Below are 5,838 nucleotides of genomic sequence, written 5' to 3'. Positions count from 1 at the left end.
TGCTTCGTATCTCCCCCTGCGGATCAGCTAGGAATTTTGTTTGATTAGAACCAAGAAGCCAACTTGAAATGTTTTACTTCATTAAAGATGCTAAATGAATCAAAGTTGTTATAACTTATTGGAATTCCAATAGTGATGAATTGTGGTGAATTTTGTTGGCAGATCACCTACAGAATTATAAAATCATTTAATTTTATTAATATAAAAATTGTAATACAGTATTAATAGTTTTTTAAACTTTTTATAGACATAATAAATTTCAATTTATGAGGAAAGAAACAATTGGTTTACTTTTCATAAATACTGTAGGTGTAAGGTCACTGAAATATTGGCCGTTTACAATGATTTTCATCTATATAACATTTATAATGCAGTAAATTAGCCTTATACACACTTTATGCAGGAGTGTGACAAGGCGACCAGTTCTTGAATTGAGCAATGTGGAATTCTTGTGAGTGAGTTGACCAGAGGAGGCTGCAGATATTGAGAAGGGTAAACTGATGGAGGTCTGATCCTCAGCAGAGGAAATGCAAGCTCTAATCCCAGTGTGGAAATTGATTTGCAGCTGAAATCATTTCCTGTTAAGTACCTGTCAGAATACAGTTTAATTAATGATACTTCTTAACCAACACAGCAGTTTACTAAAGCAAGTTAAAAATCATTCACAAACTTGATGGAATGTTTCCTTAAATATTAACCTTATTTTCACTTCTCTTTTGAGGTTCTTCCTTCATGATCCCTTAAAGGATAAATGCATGAATCTTAGTCATTGAGTTATAGAGATACACAGCACGGAAATAGGACCTTTGGTCCAACTAGTCCATGCTGACTAAGATGCCCATTCAAGCATGTCCCATAAACTTCTAAAGCTTTCCTCTCCATATATTTATCCTACTGTCTTTCAAAAGTCATTATTGAACCTGACTCAATCACTTCCTCGAGCAGCTCATTCCACACACGTACCACTATTCATGTAAAAAGATTGTCCTTCGAGTTTCTATATATTTCACCTCTCACCTTAAATCTATGCCCTCTAGTTCTTGATTTCTCAACCTTGAGAAATAGACTGAGTGTATTCATCCTACTTATGTCCCTTAAGATGTATACACTCTATAAAATCACCTTTGACACCTCCGCTCCAAGGAATAAAGTCTCAGCTTCCTGACTTTTATTAGGCAGCTTCTGTGGTGTTGTATAGTCCCAGCAGAGAATTTGGTTCAGCTGTGCTGCTCTGAAAATAACAACCAAGATTTTGTCTAGGCTCATGTGCAAATACTGAAGCAAAAATGCATTAATTTCTGTCACTGAGCTGTCTCTTTTATGGTTGAGCATTAAAATTATGGATATGTTTTGAATATAATCCCTTTAACTGTTCTACATTTTGACATGGGGCACTCGGATTGCTGACTTCCTGATGGAATCCTTCCGGAATATGCAAATGTAAACCATATTATTCAAATACAGCTATCTAAATTTTAGTCCATGGTGCCAAATGGTTAACAATTACATTGTCAAATAGTGTTCTAGAGAGATATTGGTTTGATACAGCTTTCATGTTCCATGTCAGTCTAACTTGGAAAGGTCTATAGTGGTTCATCTTTATAAAGTGCATCTTGTTAATTCTACACATTTCCTTCATAGCTTTTCTCATCCGTGATTAATTTTCTAATAATTTGCAATATAGTATCTTTAAAGCTATAAAATGACTCAAGGCGAATCACAGTAATGTCAGTGAACAAAATTCACTGAGTTTTATATATAGGTATATTAATACTGATCATCAAAAACCTGGTAAAGATGCAGGTTTTACACTGAATCTTAAAGAAAGAACGAGAATTGTACAGTCATAGACTCATAGAACATGAAAACAGGCTCTTCAGCCCCAACTCATTCATTCTGACCAATAAGCAGGTCCCATTTGCCTGCATTTGGCCAATACCCCTCTAAACCTTCCTTACCCAAGTACCTGCTCAAATCTCTGTTAAATACGCTTCCTGCTCTTTCCCTGGCAGCTCCTTCCATAAAAGCACCACTCTCTGGGTGAAGAAGTTAGAATCATAGTCATATAAAAGTAAAGCACAGGAGCAGGCCCTTTGGTTCATCTGGTCCATGCCAACACATTTAAACTGCCTTCTCCCATTGACCTACACCTGGGCCATAGCCCTCCAAACCTTTACCATTCATGTACACACACTCTCGATCCTCTAAGTGAAGAAGTCTCTCATCATGTTCCCCTTAAACTTTTCACATTTCACCCTTAACCCATGACTTCTTGTTGTAGCCCCACACAACCTCAGAGGAAAATTCCTGCTTGCATTTATCCCATCTATAGCTCTCATAATTTTGTATACCTCTACCAAGTCTCCCCTCAATCTTCTAAATTCCAAGGAATAAAGTCTGAACCTATCCAATCTTTCCTTATAACTTAGGTCCTCCAGATCTGGCAACATCTTTGTAAATTTTCTCTGAACTCTTTCAGCTTTATTTACATCTTTCATGTAAGTAGGTGACCAAAACTGCACACGATACTCCAAATTAGGCCTCACCAATGTCTTATACAATTTCAACATAACGTCCCATCTCCTGTACACAATTCTGATTTATGAAGGCCAATGTGCCAAAAGCTTTCTTTATGATCCTACCTACCAGTGATGCCACACTAAATGAACTATGGACCATATATTCCCAAATCCCTTTGTTCTACCACACACCTCAGTGTCCGGCTGCTCACTGTGTAAGAACCACCCTGGTTGGTCCTACCGAAGTGCAACAACTCATACTTGTCTGCTTTAAATTCCATCTACCATTTTTCAGCCCATTTTTTCAGCTGATGCAGATTCCTCTGCAAGGTCTGCTAGTCTTCCTCACTGCTCAACACACCCCCAGTCTTGGTGTCATCTACAAATTTGCTGATCCAGTTCACCACAGCATCGTTGATATAGACAATAAACAACAAGGAACCGAGCACCGATCCCTGTAGCGCACCACTAGTCACAGGCCTTCAGGCAGAGAGGAAACCCTTTACTACCTCCCTCTGGCTTCTCCCACAAAACCAATGTCTAATTCTATTTATGATCTCATCTTGAATGCCAAGCGACTGAACCTTCTTGACCAGCCTCTCATGCTGGACATCGTCAAATGCCTTCTGAAAGTCAAGGTAGACAACATCCACTGCCTTGCCTTCATCAACTTTCCTGATGATTTCCTTGAAATACTCTGTAAGATTGATTGGACATGACCTACCATGCACAAAACCATGCTGACTATCCCTATTCAATCCCTGTCAATACAAATACTGTACTCATAAATCCGGTCTCTTAGAATACATTCCAATAACTTTCACACCATTGATGTCAGGCTCACTGGCCTATAATTTCCTGGTTTATTTTTAGAGCCTTTTTTTTTTTAAAACAGTGGAAGAGCAGAATCAAATATCGCTGTGATGATTGTACGCTTAGTATCAATTGTTTGGCGACAATAAAGTATAAAGTATATTAGCTGTCCTCCAATTCTCCGGAACCTCCACAGGACCAATTTTATCCATTACATTCTTTTGTTCTTAACACATCTGCAGAATCCCTTAGGATTCTCCTTTACCTTGTCTGCTAGGGCAGCCTCATGCCTTCTTTTAGCCCTCCTGATATCTTTTTTAAGTGTTCTCTTGCATTTCTTGTAAGTGTTTTGTAAGTGTCTCATTTGTTCCTATCCGCCAATATCTGCTATGCACCTTTTTTTTTTTATTAACCAGGGTCTCAATATCTCTTGAAAACCAAGGTTCCCTAAACCTGTTATCTTTATCTTTTATTCTGATAGGCAAATACACGCTTTGTACTCTCAAAATTTCAGTTTTGAAGTCCTCTCACTTACCAAGTACACCTTTGCAGAAAACTGGCTGCCCCAATCCTCACTTGTGAGATCCTTTCTCAAATACAGAATTTCAACCTGCGGACCAGACCTAACTTTTTTCATATTTACTTTGAAACTAATGGCATTATGATCACTAGATGTAAAGACTCCCCTACATGAACTTCTGTAACCTGCCCTGTCTCATTCTCTAATAGCAGATCAAGTACCACACAGTCTCTCATTGGGACTTCTATGTACTGATTAAGGAAACTTTACTGAACACATTGACAAACTCCAACCCATCTAGTACTTTTACAATATAGGAGTTCCAGTCAATATGTGCAAAGTTAACATCACTTATTATAACAACCTTATGTTTCTTGCAACAGTCTGCGATGTCCCAATAAATTTGTTCCTCTCGATCTGTTGGTTGGTCTATAATATAGCCCATTAACGTGGTCATAGGTTTCTTATTCCACAGGTCCACCCATAAAGCATCACTAGACGAGTTCTCCAGTCTGTCCCGATTGAGCACTGCCATGACGTTTTCCCCTCCCGCTCTGTACAGTCTAAAACAATGGAATCCCAGAATATTGAGCTGCCAGTGCTGCCCCTCCTCCACCATGTTTCACTAATGGCCACAATATCGTCTGTCCTTGTGTTGATCCATGCCTTGAGCTCATCTGCCTTTCCTACAATACTCCTTGCCTTGAAATATACACAACTCAGAATGTTGTTCGCATCATGCTCAACCTTTCTATTTCTGACTTTGTCTGATGTCTTAACAATATCTGTCTCTGCAACCTCTCCACTATCTGTTCTGGCACTCTGGATCCCACCCCCGTGCAACTTTAGTTTAAACCCCACCATGCAGTACTATCAAACATTCCCACTAAGTTATTATTTCCTCTCCAGTTCAGGTACAAACCATCTCTTCTGTACAGGTCCCACCTTCCCTGGAAGAGAAATCAAATGTCCAAAAATCTGACACCCTCCCTCCTACACCAACTCCTTAGGCACATGTTAAACTGTATGATCTTTCTATTTCTGGCCTCACTAGTAGGTGGCACAGGGAGCAATCCTAAGCTCACAACCCTGGAGGTCCTGTTCTTTAACTTAGCGCCTAACTCCCTGAACTTACTTTGCAGAACCTCATCACTCTTCCTAGCTGTATCATTCATGGATCATGACCTCTGGCTGCTCACTTAAGAATGCTGGCAACTCGATCCAGATGTCCCGGGCCCTGGCATGTGGGAGGCAACATACTATCTGGGAATGTCATTCTTGTCCACAGAACTTCCTTCCTGTTCTCCTAACAAATCTCCTAACACCATAGGTCGCCTTTTCTCTCTCCTTCCATTGTGAGTCACAGAGCCAGAAAGTGCCATAGATCGGACTGCTGTGACTTTCCTGTGCTAGGTCATTCCAAAGTGTGTACTTGTTATTGGGGGTGGGGGAGATGGCCACAGGCATTCTCTGCACAGGCTCTTTAACCCCTTTTCCCTTCCTGACTGTCACCCAGTCTCTTGTATCCTACCTCTCTGTGTCCAGTCTGTCACCCCCTCAATCTGGGAATGATTCAGAGTTCATCCAGCTCCAGCTCCTCAATGTGGAGTGTTAGAAGCTTCAGCTGGACGCACTTTTTGCAGGTGAAGTTGTCAGGGACACCAGAGTTCTCCCTGTCTTCTCACATCCCAAAAGAGGAGCATTCATCTATGCTGCCTGGCATTCCTACTGTTCTAACAGTGCAGGGAACAATAAATAAACTGGAAAAAAACATCTACCCGTGGCTTTTTTGCCTTCTCTCACACAAGGCTCTCCTCTCTGAAGCCTTGAAAGAGCTAAAGGCTCAAATAACCACTTTAACACTGTCCACTACAACAATGGCTGCTTCACTTGCCCTTGCTTCCGATCGCTGGTTGGTCTCTGCTCAAAGTTGACCCTCAGTTTCCTTTTACATCTTTCCCTTCTTATCTCAAGTCTATGCTCTCT

The 5,838-nt window shown here is 40.4% G+C and overlaps 1 long non-coding RNA gene across 1 annotated transcript in view; it reads right to left on the bottom strand.

Annotated features, from left to right (window-relative positions):
• Window positions 1-256: 256 nt before the first annotated feature.
• LOC140196063 (uncharacterized) overlaps window positions 257-5,838 on the bottom strand; it is a 15,767-nt gene continuing 10,185 nt past the window's right edge. Inside the window, exon 3 of the long non-coding RNA XR_011885606.1 lies at window positions 257-589. This is a non-coding gene — a long non-coding RNA (uncharacterized lncRNA). The remainder of the gene's footprint in view (window positions 590-5,838) is intronic.

The sequence above is a fragment of the Mobula birostris genome, chromosome 4 (genome assembly GCF_030028105.1).
Source record: "Mobula birostris isolate sMobBir1 chromosome 4, sMobBir1.hap1, whole genome shotgun sequence".
NCBI classification, from domain to species: domain Eukaryota; kingdom Metazoa; phylum Chordata; class Chondrichthyes; order Myliobatiformes; family Myliobatidae; genus Mobula; species Mobula birostris.
The sequence above is the reverse complement of the archived record's forward strand: the minus strand, read 5'-3'. Positions and strand labels throughout refer to the sequence as shown.